A 27,978-nucleotide genomic window follows, 5' to 3' on the forward strand; every position below is an offset into this window, starting at 1 on the left:
CCGTTTTCGTTTCTGACATTATTATTATTGTTGTTGTTGTTGTTATTATTATCATCATCATCATCAGCAACATTATTCTTATCACGGCACTTGAGCATTTGTGTTATTTTGGATTTTTTTTTCTTTTTTTTTTTTCATTTTTAAAAAAAATTTTCAAAACAGGTGGAGATAAATCAAAAAGACCTTAAACTTTTTCAAAAAGATTTTCTGAAACCAGATGTGAATGCATTCAATATATGCCATACCTTCTGTATATGTGTGTGTGGTGTATATATATATATATATATATATATATATATATATATATATATATATATATATTGTGTGTGTGTGTGTGTGTGCGCGCGCGTGCGGCGTGCGTGCACTTCTTTGGAATAAGAACAAGAATTGAAAGTCAAACACTGAATTGGATTTCTTTTTTCCTTTTTTAAGAACTTTTTCCACACAGGGGGAGATAAATCAAGAAAATCTTAGACTTTTGGACCAAGTAAAGAATAGATACCCTATATGCGAAGACGAAAACTGGCGCACATTTAAAGTGACACCGGTTGTTCGACCTTGACATCGTCGTTGGTTGTTTGTAAACACGTCAAATAGCAGACATGGTCGAATGCTGGCGAGAAAGATTTTTTTTAAATATATTTACAAAACCTTTTAAGAATTAAAAGAAAAAAATATATTTACCAAACATTTTCTTTTTTTAATATCAAATATTTACAAACTTTTAAGGATTAAAAAAAAATTTCTAATGTAAGTAACTGCTCGAGCCTTTTCTAGTCTCACACAAAAACTCGCGTTCACATTTCAAGCTATATTACTTGTCATATACATACGCGCACACAAACATACGCGCCCACGTCCACACACGTACGTATATTCACGTTCGCGTACATACACTCACATTCACGTGTATACACACACGCTAACGTACACACACATGTAATCACATGTACGCGCACGAATACACACATGGACAACGTCACTTCCCCTTTCAAAGGAAATCCACACATGCGCAAAAGACCACCGGAAACAATTATAAAAGCAAGAGCAATAAGCAGCATCTTCCTTTTTTCGGACCAACTCTCGAGCTGAGAGGTTCGGCGAACCAGCCGCCTCCCTTTCGGCAGGCGCGCACCCGTGCTACTATGTGGGACAAAAAGCTAACAGACCATACATACACTTTATACGCTTTCTCTCTCCATGAACTGGATTGACATTCTCACTCTTTCTATATATATACAACTAGTGTCTGAGAATACCTTCGCGTAGCTGACTGCTAACATGGCGCACAGTTTAACTGATGTCAACCCTCTATCCTTTTCTTTGTCTACACGCTGGACTATCATTCCCATTTCCACTACATTACTCACTTCTCTTCCTATGCGCGAACAAACGAAGGTGACCCGAACGTGAGATGTACACACATTTCCTTTTTCCTTCTATACTACCAGTCCCACAACAAACGATGGTTACACCCGAACGCGGACATGAACACGTGTTATATCTAAAACATTCATTTTTCAACAGTAAATAAACGTTTATCTTATCCATCAATTGAGTTTTTGTTTCCTTCAATTCCATTCGTTTCATTATTTTCTTTTGTAACGGGATTAGGATATATATATATATATATATATATATATATATATATATATATATATATATATATATATATATATATATATCCTAATCCTCTAAAAGATAACGATTCCGTGTTTCGCATGTTCAGATACACAAATGAACTAGAATGCTTGACTTTAATCGTAACCAGAAATTGACATTAATTTTTTTAATTGCGGACTATTATCCTCATCTTTCTTAGTTGTTGTTTTCATGACGATATATACATCCTAGTCCTCTATATAACAAAACGACTGTATTTAAACAAAATATATTTAAATAAATGGGTTTCTTTCTGAGTGGGTTTTTAAATATATTTACAGAACTTTTTAATAAATCTAATAACAATGATTATAATAAAAATAAATAAATAAATAAAAAGAATTAGCTATTTTAATTACGAACATTAAAAACCGACGTTATAACTGAGAATTTCGGATGCTAAAATTTACTTGCATTCAATTTGCCTTTATGAAGAAGTAAACAAATAGCATTAAAAATTGCCTCGGTCTAGAAAGATTTCTTTTTCACTAACCACCAACATACATCGGACCTTGAATAAATATTGAATTGTATTAAACACACACACACACACACACACACACACACACACATATATATACTGTAGATAAAAATCAATCTCAAACACTTCATTTTCTATGCACACAAGAATCTGAATATTATAACAGATTACAATGTTTTTATGGAAAAAACTTTTGTACAGAAAATTCAAAGTGTTCGATTTATATTATCAGGAAGTTGTGATGCATTAATTGAAATCTATATCAATAATTCGACTTAAAAAATATTTGTGAATTTCCAAATCTTCATTGAATAAAATTAAAAATGAATAGAAAAGTCTATTGCATATGTAAAAGTTGACGGTTGCTTATTTAACTTCATTAAAAGCTATCAAAGTCAACCAAGAGCTGCTCAATAGTCTGGCTTAATGGATCATTTATCAAGGAATGAAGATGGTTATTCTGGTGTACCAGTTATTCTACCATCTACATTTACAGGAAGTCCTAGGAATCTACAACAGCTTCATCAAGATGCAATGGCAGTTTTCTGTGACCTATTCATTACTCACACGTGTAATCCAAAATGTCCTGAAATATTAAACAACTTGGGGTCATCAGAACTTGCACAAAATCGATGTCAACAATGTCACACAGTTTTTTTTAAATTCACAGTCTGACTCCCAAGAACCTGCTGACTGACCACTATTCTCACTCCAAGCAGCTGATCGATGTCCCTGTCACCGCCTCAATCATCACCAGCACTTCCTGACAATATCAACAGCATCATTTACGATCGCATTGACCTTCAATAAAAGTTTAAACTAAAGTTCTTTGTTCTACTTGCTTCCATACGTTCATTTTTGTAATATAACAATAAGGAATTTCTTACTGATGTGTTTTTAAAGATTTTAACTACCGTGGAATTTCCACGGGTCCTGCTAGTTATTATTATTATTATTATTATTATTATTATTATTATTATTATTATTATTATTATTATTATTATCAATCATATATTTTTAAAATTAATTTTTATATGTCATAATTTATAATTCATATTTTAATTTTAAATTAAAGGAATAACTTTGTAAGAATATAATTTATCCGCAAAACATTCGCAAAAATCCGAACAAGTCGGTTATTTTATATATGTTTCTGCATTTAAAAAGTTTGGTTCAAATAATTTTATTTAAATGTCTTTAAAATATATTTTTTTTAATGGAGAGGACAGATCAGCGTCCGAAATTCTCAGTTATAACATCGGTTTTTAATGTTTTGTGATTAATATAGTTCATTCTTTGTATTTTTTTTTTTTTTTTAGTTTATTCATTTTTATCATAATAAATACCGGGAAACGCCGGGTACATCTTCTTCTAGTATTATAACAAAACCTCATCTAAAAAATTCAGAAACGTCAAGAAGTAGAAAAATAAACATAATACTCTTTTTTTTTAGCACATTTTTTGAAAGAATTTAACGTTACTTTAAATACCGGGCAACGTCGGGTACATCTTCTTCTAGCATTATATGAAATGAACTTCGAGTTGACTTCCAGAAAAGTTAAGGATGAGATTTCAGTAAGACTGAAACCGGATTTCTATTTTGACAGGCAATGAACAAAACGAATGTCTCAAGGTTATTTCGGGGGGACGGGAAAGGAGAATTATGTTTGATAAACTTAGCGATTATCGACCTGGATCTACCACGTCTCATTACGGGTAGACATTTAAAAAGGTTATTAGGATTACGGATTGATAAGGCATGGGAGTGTGAGCAAGATAATCTTCTTTTTCATGAACGGATATACGGAATGGGATGAGGGATCCAGATTACACCAATCGTATCCGGGATTTCATTGCTTATCGTAAATGCTGCAGTGATATTCGATTAGATGAAAAAAAAAGGTCAGAAAAGAGCTACTATTCCTCTTGATCAGGATTTCTCATTTCTGATGATTTTCTGTCACACTTCATCTTGAGTTATTAATTCTTATCCGAGTTTCCTACTCTAGCGTAAATACCACACACACACACACACACACACACACACACACACACACACACACACACACACACACTATATATATATATATATATATATATATATATATATATATATATATATATATATGTGTGTGTGTGTGTGTGTGTGTATGTATGTAAAATCCAATATATATATATATATATATATATATATATATATATATATATATATATATATATATATATTGGATTTTACTTGTGCAAATGGAAATTCAATTAACTTTCTTGAAGTTATATATTTGCATTTTACCGTCACTGGATTTTTTATCTTCCACCAGACTATCCATTCACGTGTAATCACCTTTTTCTTCACCATATTCCCTCTGCTTCACTTTTTTGTTATCAAGTAAGATCTTTAACTTACTTGTTGTTTCATCAAATACTTTTGCATGCAAAATCCGATCCCGCATTTTGCTAATTCCTACCCTCTGATGAGAAGGAAAGTATTTCTTTGAAACTCCGCGGATTAAGGACTATCCACTTATCTAGTGTTTCCTTTTCAGATTAAATATGTTTTTTACTCTTTTTCAAAGTGTTTTTTAACATGTTTTATTAACTGTTTGCTCGTATATATATATATATATATATATATATATATATATATATATATAGTAAAACTGGTAATTAGTAAAAACCTGAAGAGAGTGCTCAATACTATTGTAGAAGTGTTTCAGTTTTCCTCTCAAACACTTCTTCCAAATATTAACAACCATTTCTGTAAGGTCTGACGAGGATGTTGGATCGTAAACATGGTCCAACATCTGAAACATATGTAACCAAACAGATAAAACTGTAATAAAAAATAAAAGACATATTTGCTCTGCAATAGTATTGAACACTCTCTTCAGATTTTTACTATATATATATATATATATATATATATATATATATATATATATATATATATATATATATATATATATACTAGCAAAAGTACCCGTCGTTGACTGGGTTCAAAAACAGCCTACAGAAAATGAACTCTGATTTATGAAAGTATGATAGGTTATGAAAACGAAGGGTTGTAAAGAGATAGCTTCGAATTTGAGGGTATCAAAACCAAAGCAAAATATGATGAAAGTAAAAATAAGATAGATAAACCTAGGCACCGCCAAAAAAGGCCGAAAAATCAAGTTGTTGTTTTTTTTAAAACGAAATTGCATTTATTAAAATCCATTATTTCTGAGTAACCTTTTTTTTCCAGAAAGATAAAAACCCTGAATTTTATTATATAGAAAGCAGAATAATGTAAAACTTTTTCTACTATTTTTAATTAAATTTTAAATGTTAAATTTCCCCCAAAAATTAACAATTGGCGTTTTTTTGTTTTGCACAAAAAACGTATATAAATAGTTAAAAAAAAAAAAAAGAAAAGGATTTTGGAAGAATTAATGTGTTTATTTCTTGTTTAACTAAGATTTAGGGTGATTTTCTATGAGAATATGCAAAAATATTATAATATAAGTACCTGGATTTCAAATAATTCCACTTATTCATATAGGCAACCAGTTACTTCGAGTTGATTTGATTACTGTTTACATTTGTACTTGATAAAAAGCAAACTACGGAAGACCAAACAGGCCAGAAAAACTTATTTTTCAGTGACGAAAATTTCAATGTATTATTAACGCTGAGGCTGGCCAGTACCAGATGGGTGACCATTTGTATGAGTTTGGTTTTTAATGTGTATGTTAAACTTTGTGACATATTTCCATTCTATGGAAGTCAGGTGCGAACGAACGCCCCATAATTTTATTATACCATATTTCTTCAAACTTAAACATAATTATCAAAGTATACTTACGCAGATAGATATGAAAAGTCTTTATTAAAGTTTGTGCCTATTTCCATTCTATGGAGACCAGGCGCGAACGCAGACCCCACAATTTTATTATACCATCCCTATTTAAGTTAAAACATACTTATCAACGTATTCATATTTTTTCAGATAGATATGAAAAGTCTTTATTAAAGTTTGTGCCTATTTCTATTTTATAATGATATATATATTATGGACTGTTTTTCAAACATCGAAAATTTTAAATTAAAGTTAATTTTATTTTTTTTTTAAATAATAGATATCTTATAAGTTTTTTATCATTTCATTGTTGAATAAAATTTAAACTGATAAATGGTGAAAAAAATATCTCGAAAAGAAAAAACACCTCGTCTTTTTCTTTTTTTTTAATAAAACTTTAATTTTAAAATTTCGATCTTTGTAAAAACAGTCCATAATATATATGTACTATAGAAAGAATAAAACAGTTTTAAAAAAACACACAAAAAAAAATAGTCCATTAAGTTCAAATAAAGACTGTTTCAATAAAACTTAAAAAATTTAAAAAAATAAATTTTAAAAAAAGGTTCATTCTATACGGTTTTAGCTATCCGTAGATAAAAATATGTCTGACGTCACTTCCGTCAAATGGCTTTGTAAACAAAGGAAGGCCAATCTACACCATTACCACGAATTTATATATATATATATATATATATATATATATATATATATATATATATATATATATATATATATATAGTAATTTATAAAATATATATGGCGATTAAACTACACTGAATATTCTGCGTTTCATCCACTATAGGATTCGTCAGGCTTATGCGCATAAGCCTGACAAATCCTATAGTGGATGAAACGCAGAATATTCAGTATAGCTTAATCGCCATATATATTTTATAAATTACTAACTAGCTCTACCTACGTATTGAGCACTTTTGAAGTAAATACTTAAAGTTTACGCATAAATCTATACTTTCGTATATTAAATTTATGTGAGTAAATGAAGTAGTTATATATATATATATATATATATATATATATATATATATATATATATATATATATATATAAGTTATAAACGTATATTGTATTTATTTGCTTCCCTACAAGAACAAATTAGGCACAAGGCTAGCAGTGTCAGAAATTTCGTGAAAACTATTGAATAATTCCACCCGCTATCTTTCGAAGCTTATAACTCCTCGAAAAATGTAATTCAAGCCCTAAATTTTTTTTCAATTAAAGGAACAAGGACCAAGATTTCATTAAAAAAAAACAAAAGCAAACAACGTGATTTAAAAAAAAAAAAAAAAAAAAGATTTTAAACTTCGGACTTTACAGGTAAATTTCTAAAAAAACACTACTTTTTTTGTTTTAAATTTGAATATATTATTTATTGATCTTTTATCTTCAATTTGTGATATATAAAACTTTGGTACATAAATTATTTACTTTTTAATAGACATTTGAAAATGGGGGGGCGTGAATTAAAAAAACGTTTGTCTAAAATATTATATTCGATTTATTGGAAAGAGCATAAAATTTCACATTGACCCTGAAAATATCGTAAAAATAGAATCAATAGAAAAATTTTGATAGATTTTTAAAGTTTAAAAATTGAAAAATACTGAACTCGTAACATTCAATTAATTTCACTACTGTTTATTTTTTAAATATTTCTATTACTTTTTTATACAACTTTAATAGTTTATTTTGGAAGTATAATCCATAAAGAAAATAAACAACCCACTTTTAAAAGAGAAATTACAAGTTTTTTTATATTTTATTTACAGTTTCGTTTTAGGGGTGTCAAAAATTCCTACAAAAATTCTGATATAAGGCCGTTTTTAATGTGGGTTAAAAACCAGCTCCCCTAAAAGTAGGCAAGAAGGGGGCACTGGTTACCAAAAATAATTATTGTCCCAGTATAGAGGGTTTCCCCTCAATTGACTGGTACAAATTATCTCAAGTGCAGCACTCACCACTCAGCAGCATCTGCAGAACAGATACTACACTTTGATCTCGGCCCGAAGGCCAAGAACAATAGAAAAAAGTCAAGCCTCTTTTCTAAGTTATAAACGTATATTTAAAGTATAATTTATTCTAAACAGTTAAAACAAAAAAAAAAACATGCAAGTTAGAAATATCTTAAAGGTTTGTGGGTGTTTGCAGATATAAAATTCAACAATCTTTCAAAAAAAGGGATAACTTGAATTCACAAGGTTTCGGCGAGTTTCGAACTCGCGACCTTCTGCGTGTGAAGCAGACGTGATAACCACTACACCACGAAACCCGACGAAGTTCCGCCTATCATTTTTTGATATGAACCGATTTCATTTACTACTGACTTACAGACACGCACGTGATTGTTTATGTGTCTGTGTGTTCGTAAAAAATGGCGACGTTTGATGAGAGCAACAAATATCACGACGTTGACTACCATATTGGTTCACTTTCAATTAGAAATGGTGGCCAGCTTTCGTTTAGAACCACGGTATTATTTACGACGGGTTTGTATTACTGTACACATAGATTCGAAAAAGTTGTCAAAAAACAAATATATAACAAATAAATGTTATCAAAGGCAAGATAAGTTACTTTTCTACCTAACTGGATATGTTTTTAGTGTTTTTATTTAATGTAACATGTTTATTCAACTCGAAAAACATACAGGGTTTACCGATATATTGGAAAATTTAAAATGGCGCCCGACTCTCTATTTGACACGGTAAGTTTGGGAAAAGGAGTTAAAAATAAAAAAAAAACTAGACAAAATACTGTTAGAAACTCGCTCAATATGTTACCACGACATAGGCTGACATATATTCGGTGAATTTCTAACATTATTTGTATATTTTTTTATTTTTAACTCCTTTTCCCAAACTTACCGTGTCAAAGAGAGAGTCGGGCGTCATTTTTAATTTTTTCAATACATACATCGCCGACATCGGTAAACACTGTTTTTCGAGCAAACACTAGAAAATTATCCAGTTAGGTAGAAAAGTAACTGATCTTGCCTTTGATAACATTTATTTGTTATATATTTGTTTTACGGGCAAAATGAATGCCGAACATTTTGACCCCGGCCCTCCCTTTACTTAAAAAATTCACAAAAAATCAGGAAATTAACTAATTTTAATGAAATTTTCAGTATTTATCAAATAATGATCGCGGAATATAATGAACTAATTTTAAATCTTAGTGGAAATTTATTTTGTTTAAACAAAAAATTCCTCTACTAAAGTTATGGTTTTCAGTAGTAAATGAAAAACGCAAGAACTTATTTTTGCTTTTTTTATATAAATAAAGCATCGTAATTTGTAACAATAAAATAAAAATAAACTTTTAGCTGGAACATTACGAAAAAGACCCTAAAGTCCGTATTAATGAATTCGAATATAACTCGAAGGAAAATGTATTTTTCGACAACCTTTTCGATTATATATATATATATATATATATATATATATATATATATATATATATATATATATATGAGCAAGCAGTTAATGATATATGTTAAAAAACACTTTTAAATGAGTTAAAAACATATTTAATCTGAAAAGGAAACACTAGATAAATGGATAGTCCTTAATCCGCGGAGTTTCGAAGAAATACTCTCCTTCTCATCAGAGGGTAGGAATTAGCAAAATGCAAGATCGGATTTTGCATGCAGAAGTATTTGATGAAACAACAAATAAGTCAAAGATCTTACTTGAAAACAAAATAAGTTAAGCAGAGGGAATATGGTAAAGAAAAGGGTGATTACACATTAATGGATACTCTGGTGGAAGATAAAAATAATCCAGTGACGGTAAAATCCAAATATATATATATATATATATATATATATATATATATATATATATATATATATATATATATATATATATATAGGGTGTATATATATATATATACTTGTTTATTGTTATATAAACATGCTCACATCCCGCTGCTACAAATAGCCACTTGTTTCAATCAAACAACAGATATCATCAGGCAGCGACTTGACTATTCAAAAGTTCAATGAATAATAATTATAAGTGGCTATTTGTAGCAGCGGGATGTGAGCATGTTTATATAACAATAAACAAGTATTATCAGCTCTTTTTATTGAGCACTATCTAACAACCTCGTTGAATTCATTAGTCCATTACTTTTGAATATAAAAAAACCCGCGTATATATATATATATATATATATATATATATATATATATATATATATGTATGTATGTATGTGTATATATATGTATGTATGTATGTATGTATGTATGTATGTATGTATGTGTATATATATATATATGTATGTATGTATGTGTATATATATATATATATGTATATATATATGTATATATATGTATATATATATATATAGGGTGACCCCCCCCCCAATAAAAAAGAACGTTTCTTAGTGTTTTGTCCGAATGAAATGAAACTTTGGTCATAACTAGTTTATTATATTCAAAACATCACATCGAAACACAAGGATCTTTGGACTTTTTTTTTTCCGTTCTACCCATTTAGCTTTTGTTTTTTTAGTTTTTTTGGTCACCCGATATATATATATATATATATATATATATATATATATATATATATATATATATATATATATATGTTTTTGAACCCAGTCAACGACGGGTACTTTTGCTAGTATATATATATATATATATATATATATATATATATATATATATATATATATATATATATATATATATATATATATATACTAGCAAAAGTACCCGTCGTTGACTGGGTTCAAAAACAGCCTACAGAAAATGGACTCTGATTTATGAAAGTATGATAGGTTATCAAAAGGAAGGGTTGTAAAGAGATAACTTCGAATTTGGGGGCATAAAAACCAAAGCAAAATATGATGAAAGTAAAAATAAAATAGATAAACCCCATAATTTATTATACCATACCTGTTCACACTTAAAGGTTTATCACAATATTCTCTGGATCTATATTAAAAAAACTTCTGAAAAAAAACCTTTGGGACATATTTCCACTCTATAGAGGTCAGGCGCGAACGAACACGCCATAATTTTATTATACCATATTTCTTCAAACTGAAACATAATTATAAAAGTATACTTACGCAGATAGATATGAAAAGCCTTTATTAAAGTTTGTGCCTATTTCCATTCTATGGAGGCCAGGCGTTAACGCAGACCCCACAATTTTATTATACCATCCCTTTTAAGTTAAAACATACTTATACAAAGTATTATTTTGTACATCTATATCAAAAATACTTGTAAACGTTTTTTTTTTAATTTTTTAATTTTTTATTTCCATACTTTGTGGACCAGGCGCGAAACCCCACAATTTTAATGAATCATCAGTATCCCAGATCAAATATACCCATTCATGTGTCTCGATACATCTTCCATCATTATATGGGATCAGTTTTCTATAATAGTCAACAATATAGGAGCCTATTCGTGACCAGACGCACACGGACGTTCAGCTTTATATTATATATATATATATATATATATATATATATATATATATATATATATATATATATATATATATATTCATTTATAAAATATATATGGCGATTAAGCTACACTGAATATTCTGCGTTTCATCCAACTATAGGATTCCTCAGGCTTATTTTTATTATATAAATTACTAACTAGCTCTACCTACGTATTGAGCACTTTTGAAGTAAATACTTAAAGTTTACGCATAAATCTTTACTTTCGTATAGTAAATTTATGTGAATAAATGAAATAGTTATATATATATATATATATATATATATATATATATATATATATATATATATATATATATATATATATATATACGCGTGCGTGCGTGCGTGTGTGTGTGTTCCTTTCAGATTTAGTTGTTCAAGGTACAGTAGTATAATGTAAATATAATGACCGTACTAGCAACGGTTCCGTGGTGTAGTGGTTATCACGTCTGCTTAACACGCAGAAGGTCGCGAGTTCGAAACTCGCCGGAACCTAGCTTTTATTTTTTTTTTAAACATTTGTTTTTAATATAGAGTTGGTGTTTGCTTTATAAAATAAAATTATTTAAATTCATATCTTATGGATTTTTTTATTTTTTTTTTTAAACTTTTTTTAGTTTTGTTCAGTTCCAGTTTTTAACACCTTCAATATTACAATAGTCTCTATATCTGCGTATTCTTAAAGAGCTTCTCTCTCGCGCGCGCTCTCTCTCTCTCTCTCTCTCTCTATATATATATATATATATATATATATATATATATATATATATATATATATATAGTAGCAAACAGTTAATAAAACATGTTAAAAAACACTTTGAAAAAGAGTTAAAAACATATTTAATCTGAAAAGGAAATGCTTGATAAGTGGATAGTCCTTAATCCGCGGAGTTTCGAAGAAATACTTTCCTTCTCATCAGAGGGTAGGAATTAGCAAAATGCGAGATCGGATTTTGCATACAAAAGTATTTGATGTAACAACAAGTCTTTGAAGTTTTTAACCTTTAAACCCATAATTACGTCGAAACTCCCCCACACAAATATATATTATCAACTAAACTTACCTTTTGGTAAACGTGCTCCCACCTTACAATGAATTGACATTTATAGCCGAGACTTTAATAGAGGGCTGACGATTTAAAATATTTCGTCGAAAAATAAAATCATCCTTAGCCTAAAGATCTTACTTGAAAACAAAAAAGTGAAGCAGAGGGAATATGGTGAAGAAAAAGGTGATTACATGTGAAAATGGAGAGTCTGGTGAAAGATAAATAATCCAATGACGGCAAAATCCAAAATTATAACTTCAAGAAGTTCTTAAAGAGCTTCTCTCTCTTTCTCTCTCTCTCTCTCTCTCTCTCTCTCTCTCTCTCTCTCTCTCTCTCGAGAGAGAGAGAGAGAGAGAGAGAGAGAGAGAGAGAGCAAGTTGATGTAGTGATTGCAGGTGATTGAATGGCTTACGTACTATATGGTTTTCTAACGAATGATAATTTTTTTGTATAGTTTTAAAGGTTAAAAACTTCAAAGACTATATATATATATATATATATATATATATATATATATATATATATATATATACTAGCCGATTTACCCGAGCTTTGCTACGGATATATTTGTATTACACAATGCTAATTGGCATTCTTTTAATATTTATGTCATTACAGGTTCGAAACCAAAACTTCTGGGTAAACGACATTTCTTGTACCACTGGTAAAAATGTAGACGAAAGTTCTACATTACGTAGAAAAAAAACTGTACAGGTCCGTTTTCAGTTTGTGTTGCTCCCAAAATTGTAAATTAGGATTTTTGCGGATAAACTATGCTTGGTTGTGTATATAAAAAGTACCCCATTTTTAATAAAGGAAGGACTTTCACATAAAAATTTAATAAGCAAAAGATACGGCAAAAATTGAATTACACTTGTAAATCATATCTAAAAAATAGCACGGTTCGTAAACTGCAGAAGTACTAAACAGATAAAAACACCCGCATTTTTGTATTTCTGCAATTATTTTTTTTTTGAGTGACGCTGAGACATAAAGCGACACCCCCCTCCCCCCGAAAAAAAAAAACATAATTACGTCGAAACTCCCCCACACAAATATATATTATCAACTAAATCAATTACCCAGACAGGAAAACAAGATCTTTCTCAAAAGAAAATCGAAGAAAAAAAAGTGAAAAAAAAACGCGTAGGAATATATCTGATATAAAAAGCATTACTTTACCTTGTTTCTTTTTCAAAGTATTATGGAAACGATAATAAAATTCAGACAGTCAAGTGAATAGTTGAAAAATGATTTTAAAATCGTCCGTAGGAAATAAATTTTAACCTTTTGGTAAACGTGCTCACACCTTACAATGAATCGAAATTTATATGCGAGACTTTAATAGAGGGCTAACGATTTAAAATATTTCGTCGAAAAATAAAATCATCCTTAGCCTAATTATTTATTTTTTTTATCAATATTTGTAACTTTGACATTTATAGAAAATAAATAATTAAAACAAATCATTTTATCACCATATCTCTCGATTTGGTTAAAAACTATATCCGTTCATAACCGGAAGTGAAATATCAGTGAAAATTACTTAAAATGAACCAGTTTAGCAAATAGTACAAAATAACTTGAATTAAAATAATTTAAATAAATTAACTTTAAATAATACTCTTAAATAGAACAATTACATCAATTACATTACTATAATCAGTAATTTTAATTGAGCGAATTATTTAAAAAGATTTTCTTTAATATAATATGCAAATTAGATTAGTTCTATTGTGTACATTGCCTTCAATATAGTGTATATATATATATATATATATTAATCGTGATGCTATTTATTTATATATAAAATCTTATAGTAAATAAAATTTATATAGATAACCGTTTTCAGCAGGAAGTTTTGTATATATTAATCAAATTGTGAACAAACAAACAAACAGACAGGATTACGGATATATATATATATATATATATATATATATATATATATATATATATATATATATTTCGATCCTTGTGTTGCATCCTTTTGCTGTGGGATATATATATATATATCCCACAGCAAAAGGATGCAACACAAGGATCGAAAAATAGGATTTGAGAAGTTAACACCCTAGAGGAAAAGCACTCCGGCCTGAAATAAAATGCCTGGGCAGCCACGTCGATATTCCTTGGTAGGAGCGCCTCAGGTGATTAGCAATAACGTAACCCCTTTCTCAAACAGAAAAGACAAAGCCTAGGAAATTGGACCTCCAAGAACTATACATGGCTAGCAACCTACCAAAATCAACAAATCTGTTGCCAGGGACGCTGGGAAAATGGTGGGATCCTTCAACCGCTCCAGAAGATATCTCACTACTGATGCAATTCTATCTGTATAAAAGCCAAGTACGTCCAAGGATGGAGTACTGCTGCCACATCTGGGCAGGAGCTGCTAAAAAACAGCCTATCCTGCCTTGACAGAGTACAAAATAGACTTCGTGGTTTAGTGGGGATGCCCTTTTCTCTTTCCTGCAACCTCTCTCCCACAGAAGAGACGTTGCGTGCCTGTCTTTGTTTTATCGTTATTTCCATGGCAGGTACTCGTCTGAGATCCAATCCCTCGTCCCCCCTCGCCAATCTTTCACGAGAAACACCCGTCTGGCTGAAACTAGTGTCAATAATTTTCCCCACTCTTTATCTGTGCCTAAATCCAAACGTAGATTCCATGAGCAAAGCTTCTTTCTTTGAACTGCACGCCAGTGGAACTCTCTGCCGCTTGCCTGTTTCCCACCTGACTACAACTTGGACGTCTTCAAGTCGAACATAAACAAACTCCCGACAAACCGCCCCCTTAAGTAAGACACTCTATCAAAACCCCCAATACTAATGATTACTACAATACTATCTCATTGATTACTGTACACGCAATAACCCTTATTCCTGAGTGGCCTTCGGGCCTTGATAAGTGGTGACCACCATGTAAAAAAAACAAAAAAAAACAAAGAAAATGCCATTAGAAATGGCATTTCATGTTGATGTTGGCGTCGAAGGGAAAAATAATGCGGCGTTGTCCATACGGTATGTACGACGTTCATTCAATAAAGTTCCAGACATATTTTTATACAGGCATTTAAAATTGTCGTAGACTCTTGAAAATGCAGTATGCTATTGCTATCTTATGAGATAACAGGCCAATATTTATGATTTCAAGTTCAAATGAACAGCTACAGCAGGAATTGGAATGCATCTTACTAAAGCCACAGAAACGTATGAAATGCTTCAGTCTGCTTTGAGGCCATCTTGCCTGCAACCTCTCTCCGACAGAAGAGACGTTGCGAGCCTTTCTTTGTTTTATCGTTATCTCCATTGGCGCCCTTTTAATTTTTACGTTTTTTGGAAAAAAACAAAAACATTTTTTCACTAATTATTTTTATTAAAGTGTTGATGAACATTTATATTGACCATCTACAGATCTCCTGAAACACTTTTTTTGTTGTTGTTGTTTTTTTACACAGTGATCACCACTTATCAAGGCCCGAAAGCCACTCAGGGATAAGGGTTATTGCAAGTACATTACGTTAGTGTGGAGATTTGATGAAGTGTTTAATTAAGGGGGCGGTTCATTAGGAATTTATTAACATTGGACTTGAAGACATCCAAGTTGTAGTCCAGAGGGAAGCAGGCAGACGGAACAGAGTTCCACAGGCGTGCAGTTCTAAGAAAGAAGCTTTGTTCATGGAATCCGCGTTTTGATTTAGCCACAGATATAGAGTGGGGGAAATTTTCACAGTGGATTCAGCTAGACGGGTGTTTTTCGTGAAAGATTGGCGAGGGGGGACCAGAGATTGGAGTTCAGACGATCACCTGCCATGGAAATAACGATAAAACAAGGATAGGCTTGCAACGTCTCTTCTGTGGGAGAGAGGTTGCAGGGAAGAGAAAAAGGCATCCCCCACTAAGCCACGAAGTCTATTTTGTACTCTGTCAAGGCAGGATAGGCTGTTTTTAGCAGCTCCTGCCCATATATGGCAACAGTATTCCATCCTTGGACGTACTTGGCTTTTATATAGATAGAGAATTGCATCAGTAGTGAGATATCTTCTGGAGCGGTAGAAGGATCCCACCATCTTTCCAGCGACCTTGGCAACAGACTTGATGTACGTGTTCCATTTCAGATCAGGAGTAAAGGTCAAACCCAGAAGCTTGTCAAAACACGGGGCCTCACCCAGACGAGAGCCATCCATCACAATTGATGCCAGGTGGGGATCAGAGCGTTGATGATGTAAGGATAGGAGTTTGGTTTTGGATGCATTAAAGGTAACCAGCCACATCTTCCCCCACTGAACCACGCGCTCGAGATCAGAGGAGAGAGAATCAGAGAGAACTTTGTCTTTTGTGTATTATAAAACTTTTAGTTTATTATAAAACATTCAAAATAAATATTAATGATAAAAAAACAGGCAAATTCAAATTTATTGGCACCCTTTATCAATAGCCATTTGCAAAGCCTTTGTTTTTAATAACAGCTTCCAGGCGTTTTCTATACGACATTACTAAATTCCTACACACATCAACAGGAATATTAAACCATTCTCCCTTGGCGATATCTTCTAATTCCCCCAGGTTCCTTGGTTTCCTTCTTTTTACGTTCGCCTTCAAAACAGCCCACAAGTTTATCCAAAAGCCATTTCTTCACCTATTTCGCCGTATGTTTTGTATCATTGTCTTATTGGAAGACCCAGTTGGTTCCAAGACTAAGGGCTTCTGCAGAAGGTTTCAGATTTTCAGTCAATATTTTAATGCATTGATCATGATGCCATCCGCAGTGACAAGTTTTCCAGTGCCTTTGGCCGAAAAGCAACTCCAAAACATACGGTTTCCTCCACCATACTTTACCGTATGAACTATATTCTTTGGGTTGAATGCTTCTCCTTTCTTCCGCCACACAAACGACATCTCTGCTGCCCCAAAGTTCGATTTTAGTTTCATCTGACCATGAAACTGAACCCCAAAAAGTTGAATCCTTGTCAATAAACTCCTGTGAAAACTCAAAGCAGACTTTAACATGTTTCTTGGAGAGGAGAGGAGAGGAGTCTCCCTTGGTCGGTACTCCTGAATCCCGTGTGATTTCAGTGCGCTCCTCAATGTCGAAACAGAAATTTCAAAACCTTGATCGCTCAATTGTTAGACTACTTTCTCATCCGTAGTTTTCGGGTCCTTTTCCACTTCTCGAATGATTTGTCGTACAGTTCTGGGAGAAAGTTTCTTTTTACGGCCTCGACCCGTCAAGTTTTGAATCGTATTGAAAACACCGTACTTTTTGATATTGTTTCTCACTGTTGACACAGGAACTTCAAAACGCTTAGAAATGGATTTGTATCCACTACCTTTCATGTGTGCATCCACTGTTTTCTGTCTAACATCGAAACTGTGTTCCTTAATTTTAGCCATCTTTGCAGTCTGGTGTTATTGATAAAGTGAAGGATTGACTAATGCACCTTATTTATAGAAGGTTTTGATAAAGTGAAGGATTGACTAATGCACCTTATTTATAGAAGGTTTTGATAAAGTGAAGGATTGACTAATGCACCTTATTTATAGAAGGTTTTGATAAAGTGAAGGATTGACTAATGCACCTTATTTATAGAAGGTTTTTATAAAGTGAAGGATTGACTAATGCACCTTATTTATAGAAGGTTTTGATAAAGTGAAGGATTGACTAATGCACCTTATTTATAGAAGGTTTTGATAAAGTAAAGGATTGACTAATGCACCTTATTTATAGAAGGTTTTGATAAAGTGAAGGATTGACTAATGCACCTTATTTATAGAAGGTTTTGATAAAGTGAAGGATTGACTAATGCACCTTATTTATAGAAGGTTTTGATAAAGTGAAGGATTAACTAATGCACCTTATTTATAGAAGGTTTTGATAAAGTGAAGGATTGACTAATGCACCTTATTCATAGAAGGTTTTGATAAAGTAAAGGATTGACTAATGCACCTTATTTATAGAAGGTTTTGATAAAGTGAAGGATTGACTAATGCACCTTATTTATAGAAGGTTTTGATAAAGTGAAGGATTGACTAATGCACCTTATTTATAGAAGGTTTTGATAAAGTGAAGGATTGACTAATGCACCTTATTTATAGAAGGTTTTGATAAAGTGAAGGATTGACTAATGCACCTAATTTATAGAAGGTTTTGATAAAGTGAAGGATTGACTAATGCACCTTATTTATAGAAGGTTTTGATAAAGTGAAGGATTGACTAATGCACCTTATTTATAGAAGGTTTTGATAAAGTGAAGGATTGACTAATGCACCTTATTTATAGAAGGTTTTGATAAAGTGAAGGATTGACTAATGCACCTTATTTATAGAAGATTTTGATAAAGTGAAGGATTGACTAATGCACCTTATTTATAGAAGGTTTTGATAAAGTGAAGGATTGACTAATGCACCTTATTTATAGAAGGTTTTGATAAAGTGAAGGATTGACTAATGCACCTTATTTATAGAAGGTTTTGATAAAGTGAAGGATTGACTAATGCACCTTATTTATAGAAGGTTTTGATAAAGTGAAGGATTGACTAATGCACCTTATTTATAGAAGGTTTTGATAAAGTGAAGGATTGACTAATGCACCTTATTTATAGAAGGTTTTGATAAAGTGAAGGATTGACTAATGCACCTTATTCATAGAAGGTTTTGATAAAGTAAAGGATTGACTAATGCACCTTATTTATAGAAGGTTTTTATAAAGTGAAGGATTGACTAATGCACCTTATTTATAGAAGGTTTTGATAAAGTGAAGGATTGACTAATGCACCTTATTTATAGAAGGTTTTGGAACGTTCTAGAAGATGATGCAATGCCCAAATCATAATAAACAAGTATAATAACACATTGCATAAAATATCGTGAATTCTATGATAAAAGTCATTGGTGCCAATAAATTTGAATGCGTCTGTTTTTTTTTTTTTTTGTTTTTTTTTTTGTTATCATTAATAATGTTTATTTTGAATATTTTATGATAAACTAAAAGTGTTTCATGAGATCTGTAGGTGGTCGATATAAATGTTCATCAACACTGTAATAAAAATAATTACTGAAAAAAATGTTTTTCTCTCTAAAAACCGCAAAAATTTAAAGGTGCCAATAATTTCCCCTTTAACTGAATATATATATGTATATATGTGTGTGTATATATATATATATATTCAGTAAAAGGCGAAATTATTGGCATATATATATATATATATATATATATATATATATATATATATATATATATATATATATATATATATATATACACACACACACGGGGGTTAGCAGCAATACCAAAAAGGGTGTTTGATTCTACACAAAGCCTTCACCACTATAAATAAATCATCTGTGTGGATTTCAGAGCAACTTGGTTGTTGTGGCGGAACCTCACACGTCGGAATCAACGGGGGAGAGTTCATTTTTATTGTTAATATATATATATATATATATATATATATATATATATATATATATATATATATATATATATATATATATTAGCGATTATATAATATCGACAGAATGTAGGCAGATAATGATATTGGCGACAAATTTATTTTTTTAGTCATTCTTCCACTTCCCAACCCCATGTTTGTAAAAATTATATTATTATTGTATTATTTTTTTTAATCGTAACCACTGATGCCTTCTCTTGACAATGTATCTGCTGAAAGACGTCTTAAGGTTTATGTAAAGTTATTTGGGGGTTTTTGCGTTATATAATCGCTAATTTACAAATTTACTCTTATATATATACTAATTTGTAGTATTCCGAATTATACTGGGTTTATATAATTCAGTAATTGTTTAATTGTTTAATGGGCATAGATAATTAGTGGTTACATCGTTCGATATTTGGTTTGAAATTCGTCCTTTTTTTTTGCTTAAATAAAGATATAAAATAGGTAGATATATAAATCTTTAAAAAAGATATTTAGTTTGAGATTCGCCTTTTTTTTTAAATAAAAATACGAAAATAGGTAGATATATAAATCTTTAAACAAATATTTAGTTTGAAATTCGTCTTTTTAAATAAAGATACAAAAAAAGATAGATATATAAATCTTTAAAAAAGATATTTAGTTTTAAATTGTTTTTTTTAAATAAAGATACGAAAACAGGTAGATATATAAATCTTTAAAAAAGATACTTAGTTTGAAATTCGTTTTTTTTCTTAAATAAAGATACGAAAACAGGTAGATATATAAATCTTTAAAAAAGATATTTAGTTTGAAATTCGTTTTTTTAAATAAAGATACGAAAACAGGTAGATATATAAATCTTTAAAAAGATATTTAGTTTGAAATTGTTTTTTTTTAAATAAAGATACGAAAACAGGTAGATATATAAATCTTTAAAAAAAGATACTTAGTTTGAAATTCGTTTTTTTTTTAAATAAAGATACGAAAACAGGTAGATATATAAATCTTTAAAAAGATATTTAGTTTGAAATTGTTTTTTTTAAATAAAGATACGAAAACAGGTAGATATATAAATCTTTAAAAAAGATATTTAGTTTGAACTTGTTTTATTTAAATAAAGATACGAAAACAGGTAGATATATAAATCTTTAAAAAGATATTTAGTTTGAACTTGTTTTTTTTTAAATAAAGATACGAAAACAGGTAGATATATAAATCTTTTAAAAATATATTTAGTTTGAAATTCGTTTTTTTTAAATAAAGATACGAAACAGGTAGATATATAAATCTTTAAAAAAGATATTTAGTCTGAAATTCGTTTTTTTTAAATAAAGATACGAAAACAGGTAGATATATAAATCTTTAAAAAGATATTTAGTTTGAAATTGTTTTTTTTAAATAAAGATACGAAAACAGGTAGATATATAAATCTTTAAAAAAGATATTTAGTTTGAAATTGTTTTTTTTTAAATAAAGATACGAAAACAGGTAGATATATAAATCTTTTAAAAAGATATTTAGTTTGAAATTCGTTTTTTTTTTAAATAAAGATACGAAAACAGGTAGATATATAAATCTTTAAAAAAGATATTTAGTTTGAAATTGTTTTATTTAAATAAAGATACGAAAACAGGTAGATATATAAATCTTTTAAAAAGATATTTAGTTTGAAATTCGTTTTTTTTAAATAAAGATACGAAAACAGGTAGATATATAAATCTTTAAAAAAGATATTTAGTTTGAAATTGTTTTATTTAAATGAAGATACGAAAACAGGTAGATATATAAATCTTTAAAAAAGATATTTAGTTTGAAATTGTTTTTTTTTAAATAAAGATACGAAAACAGGTAGATATATAAATCTTTAAAAAAGATACTTAGTTTGAAATTCGTTTTTTTTTAAATAAAGATACGAAAACAGGTAGATATATAAATCTTTTAAAAAGATATTTAGTTTGAAATTCGTTATTTTTTAAATAAAGATACGAAAACAGGTAGATATATAAATCTTTAAAAAAGATATTTTGTTTGAAATTGTTTTATTTAAATAAAGATACGAAAACAGGTAGATACATAAATCTTTAAAAAAGATATTTAGTTTGAAATTCGATTTTTTTTTCGTTTTTTTAATCAAGATACGAAAATAGGTAGATACATAGATATTTTTAAAAAATACAATGATGCGATAAAGGTAAAGTGTTCTCACTTGTTTTCTTTTCCTTGTAAAGGAAATGTTTCTTTTCCTTAATGTTTTATTATTAAAGTGTTTTTTTAATAAATCTGAAGAAAGGCTGTTCTTGTAAAAATTTTCAAACGACATAATGTTTGAATTTGTCCAAATGGTCTTGAAACAATTGTAACTGACAATGAAATACACTTTTTGTTGCTATCAACGCATTTCTTGAAGTTTTGTTTTTTGTTAAAACAGTGTATATATATATAAATATATATATATATATATATATATATATAATAAATTCCACAGCCAAACAACGTCGCAGCCCACAAGAGCCATGACAGTCAAAGAACCGGAAGTCCAAGACTCGAGTTTCGCCCTCATTTGGGCTCATCAGTTAGACACATCCGAACTTATCTATATTTTTATAAAGTAATAGGGTTCGTGTGTTTCTGTCTGTGTGTACAGCTCTCCATCATCAACGAAATATAAAGGAGGTAAGAGGGTAGATCTCTCCTGGTAGAGAAACATTAGAACCCATTTTAGGATGTTTCTGTTATAGGAGACATAAGAATCTATGCCTAATTTCTTTATATACTAGTCTACAAACCACCCCCATATCGAATGACTTATGCTCATTTGCATATCACATTATATTAAATCTCTTTAACTAATTACCTCGACCTTATTACATATTGGAAATATTCTAATCATTTCAACTGTACTATTTACAAAATCTATTTAACATTTAATTATTTAATATAGTTTCATTTAATTTTATATTCGATTTATTTCACTTTACGTATATTATCAAAACAATTCATTGGCGAGCAAAGCTTTATGTTTTGGGATTGTATTGAAAATGTAATGGAAATTTCAATTTCGTTCCGTTTTAATCTTTTATATTTTACTTGCCAATATAATTGAAAGAATACAATTCAACTATCGTAATTTTATATAAATAAACAAAAACAAATATTTTAAAATACTTGGTATTATTATACAAACACCGTGACAGCGAATTAGTAAAATCTTTTACGTAGTATTCTGTTACGTTTCGGTGTGCTGAACACGAATCTGAAAACTGGGTTAGGGTTAGGGTTAGGGTTAGGGTACATTTTTTTCTACTAATTCGCTGTCACGGTATTTGTATAAATTTACCTAAAACTTTATTAAAAAAGAAATAATTTTATTTTTAAATGAAAAAAATCAATTTAGTAAAATAATTGTATTAAACACCCCCAGCCTTGTCAGCAAACCTGTAAACCTATAAAAGTTAACATTTCGAATGTAAACAGTGATTTTTCGATTTTGTTAGCGCTTCTTGCCGCAATTAAAGACAATTAAAACGGAACTAACTTTATTTCCATTCTATTTTTTAAACAACCCCCAAAACATAACGCTCTCTTCCAGTTATAGCCAATTTTTTTTTTAATTAAATAAAACAGGTCAAAATAAACAGATAAGCGCATTTTCTTTTACATTTTTCTTACAACCAACGTTGTCATTTTAACCAACTGCAGGATATCGTTACTTTTGTGGGGTTGTTTTGAAAATGGCACGGAGATTATAATTTCGTTCCAATTTAATCTTTCTGGTCGAGCCTATTTCGAAAGCCTGTCTTATCATAGATTTGAACTACAAATAATTTATTACATTTTGATTATTACTATCTTAAGACTTAAAGCTTATATTTATTTCATTTTTCTATTTATATATTGAATTAGTTATTTCCAGTCTTATTTAAACTTAGCGCTTTCTTTAAACCGGATGAACCTTTTATAAAAATATGAGTTTAACGTAAAGAACACGAACAAGGTTTTATTCAACTGAATTTCTTCCAGTTTACTAACAAAATATATAAATTTAAAAGAGATATAATTAATAAAATAAAAAGGTTATGTAATTTAAAAGAAATACACGTACTCACAAAAGCAGAACTTTTTTTACACATTTTTTTCTTTAAAACCATAACAATGAGACTAACAATTACCTAGATCTTAGTAATTATTTGTTTTAATAGAACTGTTTTAATTGTACTGTTTACTTAGTTAACCTAAGTTGGTATTACATTTACTTTACATTTACTTTTTTTTTTTAATTATTACTTTTAGACTGTGACGTTTACACCCGGAAGTAATGAGTCACACGTAGGTCGCTTTTATTCATTCCTTTTGGTATAGATCAAAGTGTAGTATCTGTTCTTCAGATGCTGCACTTGGGATGGTTTGTGCCGGTCAATGGAGGGGAGACCCTCTATACTGGGACAATTATTATTTTTGGTAACCAGAGTGCCCCCTTTTTGCCTACTTTAAGGGGAGCTGGTTTTTACCTCACATTAAAAACGGCCTTGTGCCTAATTTGCTCAGTGGGGGAGCAAATAAATACCATCTGTTCTTCAGATGCTGCACTTCATTTTCTTGTTCTCTTTCGGTGGAGGAGAAATCCTTCACGACTGAGACAATTTTTATTTTTGTACCTTTTCTCCGCGTTAAAAAACGACCCTGGTGTTTAACTCTGTCCCGTGGGGAGGCATAGTAAATAGGTACAATATAATTGTTTATAATTGTACTATTCAGAAATATTATTTATAGTTCGTCCATTTCAGTTAGTATACATTTCCTTTACGCTTAATTAATTTACAATCATTAATATCGTTAAACAATTCCGTTTAAAACCGAAATTATGCCACCCAAACGAAGTAGAAACGAAAGTGAGGAAGAAAGAATGGAAAGATTGGAAGCTAATAGACTAAGAGTTGCTGCAATTCGCTCCAATGAAAACAATTCAGATAGAGAAAGACGTCTAGAACTTAACAGGATACGTCAAAGAGAAAGGAGAGCAAGACTGTCAGATTTGGAAAGAGAAACCCAACGTGAAGCTGACAGAACTAGACATGCTGTAAGGCGGTTAAATTCATCACAAGATGAAATTCAAGAAAGGCAAAGATATGCACTGGAAAGAGAAGCAATATTACGATCGAATGAATTATATGAGGTAAGTAGACGTACACAAGGTGAGTTGAGAGTGGCTCAACGACATCAGAATGAATCGGAAACCCAACGAAGCTTTCGCCTATACCAAGGGCAACAACGAGAGGCTGCATGGAGAGAGAGTATGACTTTGCCCCAGCAATTGACAGAAAACGAGGCAGCTAGACAACGAATGACTGCTTTGAGACACCATGAAATAGAACACTGCAATAGAAAAGGATTGCTCTACAACAAAAATGACTCTCTCACTACAGCTGATATAGGAAAAATGGACAAAGTATGTCAACATTGCTCAGCTGTAAAATTTAAAGGAGAAACCCCTGGTTGTTGTTGTTCTTCTGGCAAAGTTGTGCTTGATAGCTTTCCACCACTGCCTCAGTTGCTTCAAGATTTGCTCTCCGGCAATGGTCCCATCTCTAAAGATTTTCTGCAAAATCTACGCTGTTATAACAATTGTTTTGCAATGACATCATTTGGTCACAAAATTGCGGCAGTACATGGGTGGAATCCTTCTTTTAGAATTCGAGGCCAGGTTTGCCACCAGATTGGGAGTCTTTTACCACCTGAAGATGAAACAGCAAAGTTTATTCAAGTCTACTTCTTGGATAGTCTGGAAGAGGAACTACATAATCGGGGACGTGACAGTAGACTCAATAGAGACATTCTCCAAAGTCTGACTGAATTTTTACATGAGAACAACAGCTTTATTTGTCAGCTGAAAACAACAAAGGAGAGGATTGAAGAAGAACACTTGGTAGAACATAAAGTTGTCATAAGGGAAGACCGAAGGTCGCAAGAAGAGCATCCACGGCGATTCAATGCTCCAACAACAACGTATGAGATTGGAATATTAATGGAGAATGAACCAACAGCTAACCGGGATATTGTCTTGCGTTTTAGAAATGATACATTAAAATGGATCTCCGAACTACATCCCCTCTACGATACTTTAATGTACCCGTTAATGTACCCCTATGGTTCTCCATCTTACAACATCTACATGAAGGCATCCAATGGGCGAAAAGTTACCCAACAGCAATTTTATTCGTACCATTTAATGACTCGGCCTGGAAACTATTTTCTCTGGTACCGAAGGCTATTTCAACAATGGCTGGTGGATGTGTACTGCAAGATTGAAACAGAACGTTTACAGTTCCTGAGGCGTGAGCAACAGACCCTGAGAGCTGACAATTATAGCAACTTGAGAGATTCAATTCTTAGGGAGGATGGGAATCCAGAACAGTTTGGTCAACGAGTTGTACTTCCGGCAACTTATACAGGAGGCCCTCGATACATGTTTGAGCGTCAAAGTGATGCCATGGCATATGTTCGGCGAATGGGCCGAGCCGACCTCTTCATCACGTTCACAACAAATCCAAAGTGGACAGAAATTACAGAAAATTGTCTTCAAGGGCAAGACCCTCAGGATCGTCCAGATATTGTTGCCAGGGTTTTCAGGCAGAAGCTAAAAAAGTTACTTGAATTTATTAAAAAGGGAGGATTTGGCAGGCTGAGGGCTTTCCTGTACAGTATTGAATATCAAAAAAGAGGACTGCCGCATGCACACATCCTCACCTGGCAGGCCCCAGAGGACAAACTTCTACCAGAAAAAATGGATCTCTGCATATCTGCAGAGATCCCTGACAAAGAGGAAGATCCTGATCTTCATGCTAAAGTGATGGCACATATGGTGCATGGACCTTGTGGACCATTTAATCCAAATTGTCCATGTATGATTGACAACAAATGTTCCAAAAAATACCCAAAAGAATTTCTTCAGTGTACCGAGCAAGGCCAAGACTCTTACCCCAAGTACAGGCGAAGAAAACCAGAAGATGGAGGCCAGACTGATACAATAAGGATGAAGAGAAATGGTCGGTATGTTAATCAAGAAATAACAAACCAGTGGATTGTTCCATACAACAAGGTCCTCCTTCAGCAGTTCAACGCTCACATTAACGTAGAAATTTGCAGCTCGATCCAAAGCATCAAATATGTCCTCAAATACGTGAATAAAGGATGTGATCAAGCAGTGTTTGAACTACAAAGAACTGATGGAGCAGCTAACCAACAAGGCCAAGTACAAAGTCACATTGTGGATGAGATCCAGCAGTTCCAGAATGCAAGGTATGTCGGCAGTTCAGAGGCGGCCTGGAGGATATTGGAACATCCCATCCATGAACATTTCCCCCCAATTGTACAACTTTCTGTTCATCTTGAAAATGGGCAGCGTGTCATGTTCTCAGCTGATACTGCTCTGGAACGAGCCCAAGGTCCACCGCCTGCCACAACTTTGACAGCATTTTTTCAACTCTGCCATGAGGATGACTTTGCAAGGGGTCTCAAATACGTAGAAGTCCCTGAGTTTTACACTTGGAACAAATCGACAAAGAAATGGATGAGAAGAATGCGTGGGGTACAAGTTGAAGGTACTGAAAATGATGATGTATGGAAGGCACCATGCATTGGGAGAATCTACACGATTAGTCCAAAAGCAGGGGAGTGTTATTTCTTACGCCTGTTGCTCAATGAGGTTGCTGGTCCAACTTCATTTCAAAATTTGCGAGCATACAATGGTCAGGTGTTTGAAACATACAGAGCAGCGTGCCTTGCTCGAGGCCTTCTAGAAAATGACCATCACTTGCATCAAGCAGTAGGAGAGGCAAGTGCCACTCAATCACCTTCAAATTTGCGAAGCCTATTTGTGATAATTTTAACAGCCTGTGAGCCAAGAAATCCTCTTGAGATCTGGATGGCTTTTCGTGATGTAATATCTGAAGACATTCTTCACAGATACAGGCAAGAAGTTAACAATCCAGAAGCAGATTTTAATGAGGACATCTACAATAAAACTCTTTGTCTAATTGAAGA

At 31.4% G+C, this 27,978-nt stretch overlaps 2 non-coding genes across 2 annotated transcripts; one reads left to right on the plus strand and one right to left on the minus strand.

Annotated features, from left to right (window-relative positions):
• Positions 1–8,195: 8,195 nt before the first annotated feature.
• Trnav-cac (transfer RNA valine (anticodon CAC)) lies at positions 8,196–8,268 on the minus strand. Its single transcript has one exon. It is a non-coding gene; the product is annotated as a tRNA-Val (tRNA).
• A 3,625-nt stretch (positions 8,269–11,893) lies between these two features.
• Positions 11,894–11,966, plus strand: Trnav-aac (transfer RNA valine (anticodon AAC)). The gene has a single exon. It is a non-coding gene; the product is annotated as a tRNA-Val (tRNA).
• Positions 11,967–27,978: the final 16,012 nt, after the last annotated feature.

Source organism: Euprymna scolopes, chromosome 46, assembly GCF_053919585.1.
Source record: "Euprymna scolopes isolate OS-2025 chromosome 46, ASM5391958v1, whole genome shotgun sequence".
Classification (NCBI taxonomy): Eukaryota; Metazoa; Mollusca; class Cephalopoda; order Sepiida; family Sepiolidae; genus Euprymna; species Euprymna scolopes.